Below are 13,840 nucleotides of genomic sequence, written 5' to 3'. Positions count from 1 at the left end.
ATAAGTGAAGAAGTCAGCACAGAGAAGGTTATGAAATTGCAACACTTTTTAAGAATGCTTTTATTATCTGTTGAATGCAAGACATTCAACAACATGAGCGAATCATGGATGGGGAGTGAAGCTCTAGTAGATCCTGATTACATTCTAGGAAGTACAGCTGTATCAAAGTAATAACACAGAAAATATCTAAAACAAGAAGTATACAAGCAAAGAGATTTTACGCTACAAGAAATTTATGTGCAATATGCATGTGCAACTTCCTTTCTCCCTCAACCTGGAATTGATGCAATCTGCCCATTGTTTCAGATGAAAGACACATTCCTTAACTATCCTGCAGCAACAATCTAAGAAGCTAATCTGATAAGAAAGCAAAAAAATAAAAAGAGCTTCTTCATCCCCTAAAATTAAAATGAACAAATGTGACAAGGCAGGTGTGAGAGAAAAGAGCAAATATCAGGAGGAATTTAAAAAAAAAAAAAGTTTTATAAATGAAAAAGCAACAAAACTGAGTAAAGAGAGAAGAATGATTTTATTAGATTTTAGAATGAATGAGGGAAAAATGTGTGATAGTAACAAACCGTATGAACTGTTCATATTTTTTACGTATTCTTTTAAAATAAATTTGCCTTCATCTCTCTCACTGAAACATCCTGCTTCTGAGAATTCAGAAATTTTATATATTTAAAGAAAAATTATTCTAATGAGACCAATGACCCTTATCTTCATATTTATATATTTCCATGTAACAATCCCCCAAGGATACAGTAGACATGATATGTCTTCTAAGTGGCAGTTGCTAGAATGAAAATAAAAATGCCAACTAAGAGTTTCATAGCAATCAAAAATATCAAGAGATTCTTTGGGATGCAGTTTGTCAATACATTCATGCCATAGGTGGGTGCAAGCAAAACAAGCTAGAGACATTTTAGCCCTAGCAGTGTCTGAACAGTGTGCATATCTTATCATCACAAGTGCACTCTCGTATGAGTGGAGCTCAATACCAGACCCCAAATTATATCCTGGTAGAACTCCAAGGCAAAAAAGACAGACACCAGGACTAAAAATATGCATGTAGGGATAGGAATTCTCAAAAAATGTCAGGGTAAGTCAAAGTAATCTATCTCTTTTTTTGCAGTGATTATTCACATGCACACCTGGGTGACTGTTACCAGTATAAACCTAACCTGTGCAGATTACAAACATGAAGATTTCCTAGAAGAACAGTAACTGGTAATACACCTTTCAGAGAGCTGTATCAGGCCTGGTAGTTTCCACAAAGCATACTACTTAGCAAAGGGGTGTACAAAACTTCAGACAAGTCTTGGGAATAAAGACATTCATCAGAGACGCTCTAAGGTTGCCTGTATTCTCCTGAAGAATGTTTAGGTCATGGATGCAGCTTGACTTTTGCAGAAAAGGCTTAATATAGTCCTCCTATTCAGTGCAACAGCCTCTGAGTCTAGTTAACTTAATGGCCTTTCTGCCATGGAAACAAAGGGGTTAAGCCTCTCCCAAAATGGCTTTATCCTATAGAGATGGAAATGGAAAGCACCACCAAACATACTATGGGAATTGATTTTTTTGAAACTCAGATGGTGTAAGGTTTAGGGATACAGTGAGTTGAAGAGGTTTTTTACTTCAATTCAATTCAGTGATAGTTTGGGAAATGAACTGGGGATACTAGAAAAAGAACAGGTAAAGAAGGTGAGCTGTTATGACTTGAATCTCTAGCTCATCTAGCAGAGTCAACAGCCACCAAAGAAGCCACCTTCATCTCACCCTAGAGGAAGCAGAAGGGGACCATGAGACTCAAAGACTTTCTCATGAGAGATTTCAGCACCAAGTTGCAATTCCATTAGGGCTGGAATGCTTCACTGAACTCTGAAAGAGCTGTAGCTGTTAAGAAAACAGCAAAGAAAACCAGCAAACGTCTTCCCATGACACAAGCAGAAGCTGCGTCTCCTCTCTTATGGACTTATCAGACATCAGCAAAAATCCAAGTCTTACCCACAAAAATGTTCAACTTTCTCACTTCTGCCTGGGGCAGTTCAGTATTTTTGATGGCTTGGGCTTTCAATTTACTCTCAGCAGTTGTTTAAAATATCTCCACAAAATCATCTATTCTATGGTTGCATTTGGATTGAGTCAAGTTCTTCAATACTTTTCTTTGCTACTCCTCAATGTTAAGCTAGCTTTAGTCATATCACATATAAAGTCCATCTGGTAGAGAATTTAGGCATGCAAATATGGCTTAATTATTACTTAGGTGCTTAAATCCAAAATGTAAACCCCTAGAACACTTGCTCAGCTACCACTTACAGTGTTGCTGCCTAAAGTCCTTATAAGTTTGCACTGGTACACGTTCTCCAGGTACCAGAATCCTGCATTCTGGAACAGTGGGTCTGGAATGAGCCAACACTCCCCCCCCCCCCTCTTCCCCCATCTTAGTTTTTTCAGCTGATCATATTTTGCAAAATCAGAATGAATTCCTAATCAAATCCATCTCTACACACAGAGGCATTTTTTGGCAGTGTAAACAACAATAACAAAATGACCAAAGCTTGATTCCCAAAGGGTGGACCTCTCTCACTCAGATAGTTTTTTAGTTACTAAGAGAAGTTATAGACATCCGATCTTTTGCCCAGGGGATTATGATTTTGAACATCTAGGGACAGCAGACAGATATTATTCCTGTGCTCTGGATCCTGTGGCTCTTTGAGCCTGAATGTAGGGTATGCATAGGATGAATCCATATGTTCCTGCTGGTTTCCCTGGGAACCAAAAGTAGAAGAACATTTGTTCCTCAGTGAGGAAAATGACCTATGCCTATCCACTTATCCATGCACAAGCATACACTGTGTATTTACTGATTGCAGTCATTATGGAAAAGTGCAGATTTCCTAACCTTTCTCTTCCTATGTCTAGATATCCAGACATTACCATAAACCTTGGACTCATTCAACCAGATGTGCAAGAGTTGCCTATAAGAGGCATAGAGCTTATGTAAATAATCTACCTGAGACAGTTTGTTCCCAAAGTTAAATTTGCTTCTTCAAATAAAAGCAGAATCTAAGCCCTAGCTTCTCAGGATTGTTAGGCCAATGAACAACTGAACTTATAGGACTTCAAGCCCTTCAGCGCCCCATATATACAGTGTTCTGTGATAGTAAACTAGAGTGGATGGAAAGCATCTATGTTTTCTCCTTCATAGCATTAATTTTAAAATAAAAATAGGTACACAAAAAAATATTTTTTATTCTGGAGCTTAAGCAACCTTATCCCTATAGGCTCATTTGGAGTATTTAACTGGGAAATCTACTATTTTTAATCAAAACAGTTTTAGGTAAGTATTAACTGCATTCACGAACGTTTACGTACAAGCTGCTCTGCACTGAAAGTAAAGCTTTGTAGTTATCTTGGGAGCCCAAATCTCCTAGATCTGCCACAGAATTAATGTGCGACTTTGTGCGAGCTGTTTAACCTACATGTCCTCCGGTTCAGAACTTAAAAATAGGGCTAATGTCAACTCTCAGATGTGTTGGGAGAAGGACTTCATTAACCTTTACATAAAGCACTCCAACATCCTCTATAGAGAACAAGCTATATTCTTGAATATGTATACAACCCCCAATGTAAAAGCAGGAAATGCTCTGTATAGGCACTTAAGACAAAGCCCCTCACCTGAATGCTTACCCTCTAAAATAAATATGCACCAGGAAAGTGAGCACGCTTACACCACCAAAGCCTTCCAACTTCTAAAGGTAGTTTTTATTAAGACACGAACCAAAACAAGGTGACTCTCGAAACAAAGAAAACTCAGATCTGTTGGGTTTCATAGCACTTATGAATAACTTGCTGGTCTCATAAACTGATTATCTTACTCTCTTAAAAAAGCGGAGAGGGGAGGAAATAAAGCAATGAAAGCAACAAGCAAAACTGCACAACCAGATTCTAATTTCCACTTAACTGTGTAAAGATGCTGTAAATTCTAGACTGCTGACAAAATATTCCAAGTTCATACAGTTTGACAGAAATTCAGTATGTATTTTAGCAGGTCAGTTGAGCGGGTGAGGCTGCAAGATGCCAACAAATCATGGTTAGAAAATAAGCCAGATCAGAACACATCTGTTTAAAAAAACATCATAGTGAGTTCCCTCCTTCTTCTTGGGCAGGTATTTCAAGCCCTGGGGCCCCTAAGGGACTTGCTTTTATAATAAATCTTACATAAGCTGGGCTACAGAAGTGACCCAAACTCCTCTGACAGCACAAGCTGCAAACTGAAAATAAAATTTTAACATCAGAAAAGCTGTACTATATATCAGACAGAGGTCATGAGAGCCAATATCCTACCTCCAAGAGTGGCAATGAGCACTTTTAAGGTAAAACTTTTCTAACTCGTTCAGCTTTTAAAGTAGAACTCTTCTAACTGTCAACTATTTTTGGCCTAGGGACTTTCTGACTTGGATGATGTTTCTATAAATTTAGCATCCCTTCACAGACATCTCTTCCATTAACTCATTTCTTGAATTCATCCAAACTTTTAGCATCCACAACTTCTTTGCTGGGGGGTTCCAACAGCTCAGCTACTTGTTGCATAGTGAACCCTGCCCTTCCCTTTGTTTTTAAACTGGCTCTTACCACCTTCACTTGATCCACCTCGTTCTTGTACTGAAATAAGAGGATGAACAACTGATCCCAGTTTACTCTCTCCATTTGGTTTCATGCATCTCCATCAAATTACCATTGAGTTATCTTAGTATATGCCCCTTGACTATGTAACTCAGGAAGCCAAAGAAAGGAATATGCAATTCACTTTCTAGTACTTCAGGGAAATGAGCCACCACTGTGTCAGTGATTTAAATTATCCCACAGCCCCCAGTGCCAGCACAGACCATCGCTGGTCACATGCTATAACCCTAGCATAGTAATTGCTTTCACAGCCCTTTGGAGTAACCCTTCCTTCATTAGAAGCCCTGATTATTTGATGCATTTATAACTAACTTTTGACCCATTACTCCGGTGATTTTATTTTTCAGATTGCTTTCAGAAAGATTAAATATGAATAAACCCGAGTTGCTTATCATAGAATTCACCCATTTTTCTAATTATAAGACAGTTGTTAATGATTTGTTTGATCTAGCTGCCTATTTGCATTCCTTAGTGTATTTGGGAGCTTTGATTTAAAGAGGGATTCAGACCAAACACAGGATGCAAGTCCTTCAGTGTTTCTTCTATCATTTAGTGGGAAAACTTTGAGCCACCTCCATGCAAAATAACAAACCGCATTGAAGTCTTGGTGCAATTTTCTAAAACACAAGTGAGACAAGAGCATACTAGCCACTTCCTCAAGTACAGAACAGAAAACTGTGCTTCTTAGGCTGTTTAAGGCAAAGCTCTCATCTATGTCAGCAGCTATCTGTAATATGGAGTGTCACAGAGACTGTGCTGATGGTGTGGAAAAAGCTTTGCTGGAAGGGCAACTTCCTTGAATTCATAATGCCAGAGATATGCCTGTGTAATGAGTTCTTTAACAATGCACATCAGTAAAAGATACTGTTCCTAGCCAAGTTTAAAATATCTGTTAAGCTTCAACGATAGTGAATTTGCCAGTTTTACAGAGTAACACATCCCTTAACTGAAAATAGATTTACAAAAAACGTTTCAAAAGGCCTCAATAAAGATTGGCATTGTATTTCCATTTGAAATGTTCTCCTACATAATTAAATCCCCAACAAACAACTGATGAATTCAGAACAGACTGGTCTGAAAATAAGTTTTACACGCTCACTAGCAGCCTTGCAAATACATATATAAGCTACTCCCTCTTACTCATATATACCATACAAATGGTTTCAAATCACTTAACTGCTTATTCAAAAAAAAAAACCAAACCCTACTCACGGCATTTGCAAGCCAAATACATTTCATAATAAAAGTGTGTAATTTTAATAATTGGTGTTAATGGGGAGCCAAAAAAATATTTTCCCTGAAGTGCGCTGTGTACCCACAGAAATAATCTACATCTTGTTACACCCACCCCCACCTATAGTGCCTCTATGTATCTCTTGCTGAAGCTAATATGCCTTCTACTTCCATCTTTTCCAAAACCCATAAAAAATACAATTTTCAAAATCAAAATTAAACAGGAAGAGAAATTTAAAGAGACAGAAAAAGACATTATTCCTAAAATTGTATCAGTAACTGCACTGACTTTAGTGTGACATGTAAAAGAATCAGGTCAAAATGTAGTTGCCCACATAATAAGATCTCCCTGGAGCCGTCTCTTCTCGAGGCTGAACAACACAACTCTCTCAGCCTGTCCTCACAGGAGAGGTGCTCCAGCCCTCTGATCATTTTTGTGGCCCTCCTCTGGACTCGCTCCAACAGGTCCATGTCCTCCCTGTGCTGAGGACTCCAGAGCTGGACGCAGTACTCCAGGTGGGGTCTCAGAATGACCTCCCTCGACCTGCTGGCCATGCTTCTTTTGATGCAGCCCAGGATACAGTTAGCATTCTGGGCTGCAAGCACACATCGCCAGCTCATGTCCAGCTTTTGATCCACCAGTACACCCAAGTCCTTCTCAATCTCTTCATCCCCCAGCCTGTATTGATACCTGAAACACTGGAACAGGTTGCCCAGAGAGATGGTAGATGCCCCATCCCTGGAAACATTCAAGGTCAGGTTGGACGGGGCTCTGAGCAACCTGATCTAGTTGAAGATGTCCCTGCTCACTGCAGTGGGGTTGGACTAGATGACCTTTAAAGGTCCCTTCCAACCCAAACCATTCTATGATTAACAGCTAACCTTATACTTTTCAAGGGGAGACTACTCATTGTCTTCCATTTGTAACTCCAGTGCCTTGTTTGTTGTTAAGCACTTTAGCAATAAAATATACAGACAAGAGTGACTATTGTTATAAGTTTGTGGTCCAATAATTGAAATGGAACCAGTCCGATTATTTAAATCAATTTATTTGAGCAAGCAGCAGTAAGCAAAACAGCGCTGGGCGGCCGGGGAGTTTCCACTCTACCAACGGCGCGCGCAAAATGGAGAAGGGTTCCCTTACTTATCCAGTCTCTAGTCCCTGCTTCCGTGCTGGCTGGTATCGTTTGCGTTGTGTGTGTGCCTGCGCCGGCAGTTGCTAGGTGGTCGTAATCTGCCTCCTGGGGGTTGCTGAGATGAAGGCCGAAGTCTTCCTCAGCTGCCTTCTAGGTGACTTAGGTCCCGCTCATGTTCTTGTGAAATCGCCTTTTCTTTTATCCGTTACTCAGTTGTTTCTTCTACCGAATATTTGGCTGTCCCTACCCCCACATGTCTTTAGATAACTAAGGAATGTTTCAATACTTGCAAGCAGACCCCCACATGTCTTTGGATAACTAAGGAATGTTTCAACACTTGCAAGCGATTTTCCCACAATGTTTGTGGGTATACATCAGCGAAAAAAAAAAAAACCAACAAAACTTTCCACATGTCTTATACAAGCAAGATTTGATTAACAAACTCAGGGTTCTACTTATCACAACTATAACCTTTGAGGAGAAAACATGACCACAGCAGATACAACTATTTTTATCTAGAAACGAGAGAAGTACTGGTGTCTAAAAAATGAACATTCACTATTCATTCCAAGGTTGCCTGTTCTTCTCAACTGTCTCTCCTCATCACTGCAGCTACTACAACTCTTGAGTTTTCCATCTGCCTTTTTGGCAGGAACCATAGTGACAGGCCAGTATCTTCAAATTTCTCTCATTCAGGAACCATGAGGAAGTCCCTGAATCCGACAGATTAAAAATAACTGAAACAACACTGAAAACATTTGCTCCCTCAAATTATAATGTGCTTGTCTTCAGTACTATGAGCTGAAATTAAAATTGCCATGTGGCTAAACTTATGGAATAAACCAAATACACCATGAATACTTTAAAGCTTTCAAAGTTCAGCTTTAAGCAACCGGATTCTAGGAATACATAAGAAAACAGATGAGAGCAGGAAAGACTGAGAATAAAACTTAATAACAAAATGACTAAGTGGTAGGTACAGTAAATGCTGTTTTAATATACTGGGTATTTTCTTTGTTAGATGTAATTTAGAAGGCACTAATAGAATCCATCTGATTCTGGACTGCAATTTTGTATTAATTATGGGTGTGGTGGGGATTTAATTAGTAATTTGGTAGAAGTGTGAAGGTTGTTACTATTCATCAGCTGAATACTTTTGACTATTAGGAAGAAAGTATTTAGCTGGAAAGTTGATTCCCCATCCCTGGCTACTGCTAACATCATTTGCAGTGTCCAGCTGTCGTGGTTTAACCCCAGTCAGCAACTCAGCACCACGCAGCCGCTTCCCCCTTCCCCCTCCCAGTGGGGTGAGGAGGAGGAAAGCAAAGAAAAAAAAGTAAAACTCGTGGGTTGAGATAAGAACAGTTTAATAACTAAAGTAAAATATAATACTAACAATAGTAATAATGAAATATAATAATAATAGTCATGAAAAGGAATATAACAAAAAAAAAGGAAGGGGGGGAAGAAAACCACCAGTGATGCACAATGCAATTGCTCACCACCCGCTGACTGATGCCCAGTTAGTTCCCGAGCTGTGATCCACCCCTCCCGGCCAACTCCCCCCACTTTATATACCGGGCATGACATTCCATGGATTGGAATATCCCTTTGGCTAGTTGGGGTCAGCTGCCCCGGCTCTGCTCCCTCCCAGCTTCTTGCACACCTCCTTGCTGGCAGAGCATGGGAAACTGAAAAGTCCTTGGCTTCAGATAAGCGCTACTTAGCAACAACTAAAACTTCAGAGTGTTATCAACATCATTCTCACACTAAATCCAAAACACAGCACTGTACCAGCTACTAAGAAGAGAGTTAACTCTGTCCCAGCCGAAACCAGGACACCAGCCTTAGCATCTACTGCTTCTCATCCCATCCCAGCAGAGTGAGTTCAAAGGCAAGGTAACTTTGATATAATGCTTTAAAGAGATTTTGCCCTTCTTTTCCCCCTCTTTCCTACTCATTATTGACTCCTAAGTTGGGCTGACCAAGCTGAAGGAGTTCTTTCTATGAACCAGCAACCAACTGGAGTACTTTAACACTGATAAAAATACTACAAAAGAAGAGTCTATTTTCCAGCTCCTACTCTACTTTTGAAAAACAAAGACAAGTAAAAATCTGAAAAATCGGAGAAGCTTCTGTTCTACTTCGGTATTATACATCCTTGCTTATTACCCTGACATGAAATTTGCCTCTCACTCTGTAATTTGGTTTGTTCTTGGATTTAATTGCAGTAGAAAGAGGAAAGGGAATAACGTGTTCTGTGGTTGCTATATAGCCTATGTTTGATCACAGGCATCTTTTTCTCTACAGTAAAATAGTTTGAAAAGAAATGCAACCTTCCCCCAATATATGGGTATCTTTAGATAGGGACTAAACACTCTTTATTGTATATTAGTAATCTACTGATGAAAGACAGTAAAAGAAACTTTCTAGTAGTCTTGCCAAGTACAAAAGAAAGTAAGAAAGAATTCTGATATGGCACACTGTGACAAATGGTATCCTGTTAATATTTCAGATGATTGCTCTGTTTCCCTAACTATTGAAGCAACTGTAGACACTGTTATGTTAGCTTGAAGAACAAAATATATCTGAAAATCTAGCACAGTTGTACTAGTAATCAGTATTTTAGAAATTCTAGCTTAAAATAGAACTAAGCTTTCTCAACACTGATCTAGAAAGTCGGATGGAATACAATGTCTATGAAGGCAGACTGTTAATGAAACGTTTCTTTTAAAAAAAACTAAACCAATAATCCTCTTCTCTACAATAAAGGACGCCCCCCCCATTATTACCAAGTTACAAAATTATGATGTCCTGTTGCCTCTTAAATTTAGACAAATCAGTAAAACTTTTCATGTATCTTTTACAGGTGGTAAAAAAGAGGCTGAGGGCATCATAAATAAAATTACAAAACACTTTGTGGCAAGAAGTCTTGATTGAATCCCACAACAGCAATTAAGGCTATGAAAAAAAGTTTTTATAAGATATTAACTTACTGATTCTAAGCTGTTAAGACTTTTACCTCCCCCTTTTTCCCCCCCTAGTCATTCCTGGGACAAGTCTTTTTCTTAGCTCTAATGGGTCAATTCTCAGCTGTCATCTTCTAGTTTTATTTTAATTGAGAAAAATATGAAAATGTCTCCATGCTGCCTCATTTTTTTTTTATAATGACTCTTCCTCAAGTAGCCTTTCTCCTTACCAGTCTTACTTGGTTTCAATATAGTAAAATGCTCTCTCCCCTGATCAATTCTCTCCATCTTTCTCAGTGCCAGCATTATTAATTATGAGCCTGGGAAATTTTAGTAGCTGTCATATGCAACAAAGCCATATAAACTATGATAAAGTCTCCAAAAGTGCTTGCTTTACCTTATCTGGCTGATATAACTAACTCCTGACAGAAATAAGGAGTTATTGTGGAACATGCATTTCTTTTTAAAGTGTTACAGTCATTTTTATTGAGCTAACCTATATGAAAATTACTTTAAATTGTATTGTGCCCATAATAGAGTCTAAGATAATTCTGGTTAGCCTTTGAGCTCTACATTAAGTGGCAGTTTTAGAAACATAACAATTTCAAACTACCTATACCTAAAACATCAAAAAGACAAAGAAAATACTAGAAAATTTGAAGTTTGACAAGACACTGTGTATATGTATACACACAGCAGTAGTTTTTGACAGCAGAAATAGTTATTTGAAAGTAAAGACATGCTTCTGATTGAAGTATTACTTGAACACAACTCTGTGACTTACTATTTCAATCCACACACCTTGTGAAGTCTAACTACTAATCCATGAATCTGTTTTCATAGTTTTACCCATTCTTCTGAGTCTCTCAGATATCCATCTGCAAGCCTAGGCCTTGCATGTGTGAAAGGAAAAGCAAGTGGTATGTGTTGGACATACAGACATAAGCACACAGTAGAACATGAGGTGATATGTAGTATTGCTGTATGTTACATAACCTTCTGGCTCCATCCCCCCTTCTCTTATACAGACTTGCATTTTGGTGGGGTGCCAAAAGTCTGTAACAAAGGTGCACTTTGTGCCAGCAGAAACCCTTGATAGAGGCATAGTTTTAGTGATGAAAGCTGTACTCAAAGTTCCAATCTTTCTCCAACAGAATGTGGCTTTCAGAGAGCAAATGCAAGACAGTTTAAGGGGGAATATTTTCTGCAGGCAGAGCTGTACAGAAGTGACTGGTGCTGCACTAATATTAGGAGCACTTGTGGGGCAGACTCTTTCAAGAGGTGAATAAGATGAATAGCCCCAGCTGGAGGGGACAGAAGAAACCACATGCAGGTAACTATGGCCATATTCATTTGGTTCAAAATACAAGTGTCCTGTGTAGACAAACAACGTCTCAAACTCTCTGTTGTTGGGTATTTCTGCTCAGTGCAGCAGAAATGAGAGATTTCCACATTCTGACTCACAATGAGCTTACCCTAGAAGATTGCAGGGTTGCTGGCCATCCTTTGCCAGGTGGCAACAGTTACTAAAGCTAAAACAGTATTTTACATTTTTGCTAGCCCTGTCAAGTCAGATGTGTAATGAGGCATGATACGTGCCTTCCATTTTTATCAGCAAAAATCCTTACTGTAAATAATTATGGTAACAGAACTGTTTCTACTGCTCCGACTTGTTTCTCTCTCATCAGGAATAGTACTACACCTGTAAAGGAGCATCTCCCACATATCTCACAGGAACTTTCAAACACGTCCTCACAAAAGTTAAAAAAAATTTTGGGCTACTCCATGTTCTTGTGCCCCTATGTTTGCATCATTTTATTTCTGGTTCTCTTACCTTGTTTTCCATAGGCTTACACCTGCTGCTCCAGGTCCCAGTCCAGAATACCTGTATTTGCAACAGGGGCTGCTCCTTCCTTTTCCTTACTGTGAGTGACTTCTGCTACAGGCAGTCCAAGCAGCAGTTTGAAGCGCTGTGCTCATGGCTCTCCATCCTGCTCTACACCAGCCTTTCAAAGGCAGAGCCTACTTCAGTGCTTTCCCTGGTCCTCTTCCTGTTCTCTGTGCCAAGTATGCTTTGTTCGTTCTCTGTTTCTATCACAATTTCTCTAAAAGTTCTCCAGGACAGCCCCTCACCTGCTGCTGGGTGGGCTGTGCATGTTACACAGCTGGTTCTTGTTTGCTACTCAGGCACAGGTGGAAGAGGTGAGGAGGCCACATCAGGCTTTGGGGGTAGCGAGACTGCCTGTCCTTTCACAGGTATTTCATGACTGGCTGCTACCCATGGTGGTATCTCAGGTGCTACAGGTTTTGCAATATGCAGAAAAATAACTGATATCTCAAATACTGCTAAGCAGCCATTTGCTTTCAAAAAGTCAGTACTACAATAAATAACAATGTTGGCTTGTTTTTGTTTTGTTTCAGTATTCATTTCTAATATTCAGAAGTGATATGAAACAACTCAGAAGGCACTTGTGTCTGTAGACGAAGTGGAGGAACTTTTGTTTACTGCAGGTGGGCTATCATCAGGTCTGGAAAGAGTGACTTCTCTTCCCTTGCAGCCAAGTGATACTCAAGAGACAGTCAGGTGCTGAGGTAAACTGGAGCAACTTCAGTGGAGCCAGACTATTTTTACAGGTAGAGGACATGGCTCACAGGATTCTCTGAAGAAGCCTTTAACTGTCTGTTCAGAGTTTGTTTATTGATAACTCTGATGGAACACATTTTCACATACTACAAACTCTCATGTTGTTGAGTTACGGATGAATACTGAAAACAGTCAGCAACTCACTGAGAAATTTCAATCCAACAAATTTTCCTAGAAAAAAAATTAAAAAATATGTCAGCTAGGATCTAAAGAACTTTAAGTCATGTGTTGTTACTATGAGCTTTGTTTTTCACAGGCTATGCTACCATATTGCATAGTACTCACGACAAGACTGCAGAATTCTAGGTATAGCAGTTTGCTAAGCATCACAACATGATTTCCTCTAACTATAGCAAATGAGTAATAACTATCTCAATCTCACAGCGGTTTATATGATGTGTATTTATTAAAACAGCTTGGCTTTTCATTGTTGTTTCTAATAACTCAATAAAACCCCCACAGTATTCATGATTAAGAAGCTATATTACAGTGATCAAGCTCTACAATTCTCAGTCCCAAGCCATACTGTACTGCTGTGGCTTCTACAACACAGTTTATAACCATACTCTACTTAGCTTACTGAAATTTCACTGGATATGATCCAGTCTGTAACCAAGCCTTAACAGCTATGACTAGTTTCACATAGGACACTCGAATGCCAAAAATGGATGGCTAGATATTTAGCTTGACCTTCTTCACAAGTCATCTACAGATTTTCACTCAATATTCCTGCATCAACACTGTAACTTCTTGTTGAGCTAATTCATAAGACACACCCTCTGCCCCCTTTGGTGAGGAAGTCATTTGGAGAGGCTGAAAGGATCTCTTGAGAAAGCTGTCTTAATCACCAAAGACTAAAGATTCTTGCTAATTCCTGTCTTGCCCACACATTTCTAATCTTTGAAATCGAACCTGCTTGTATTGTTAGTATTTCTCTCAAACTGCTACACCCATCACCTTTTCTGCCAAACTTCTATTACATAGATCAGGCATTTACACTACTACAATTATGAGTATCATCTGGACGAATTTCTTGTATAATAGCTGCTCATAGTCTCCCTGGTTCCAGTTTTGTTAGTTCTCCTGCATGCTTGTACAGAGCATTTTATATGTGAAATACTTCTGTGATACATCTTGATACAGGAGCATCACCGATACTAGCCTGAATG

General features: G+C 39.2%; 1 long non-coding RNA gene across 1 annotated transcript in view; it reads right to left on the bottom strand.

The window, feature by feature from the left end:
• LOC127017529 (uncharacterized) overlaps positions 1-12,264 on the bottom strand; it is a 64,835-nt gene extending 52,571 nt beyond the window's left edge. Inside the window, exon 1 of the long non-coding RNA XR_007766611.1 lies at positions 11,862-12,264. This is a non-coding gene — a long non-coding RNA (uncharacterized LOC127017529). The remainder of the gene's footprint in view (positions 1-11,861) is intronic.
• Positions 12,265-13,840: the final 1,576 nt, after the last annotated feature.

Source organism: Gymnogyps californianus, chromosome 6 (genome assembly GCF_018139145.2).
Source record: "Gymnogyps californianus isolate 813 chromosome 6, ASM1813914v2, whole genome shotgun sequence".
Classification (NCBI taxonomy): Eukaryota; Metazoa; Chordata; class Aves; order Accipitriformes; family Cathartidae; genus Gymnogyps; species Gymnogyps californianus.
This window is presented reverse-complemented; position numbering and strand designations above follow the sequence as displayed.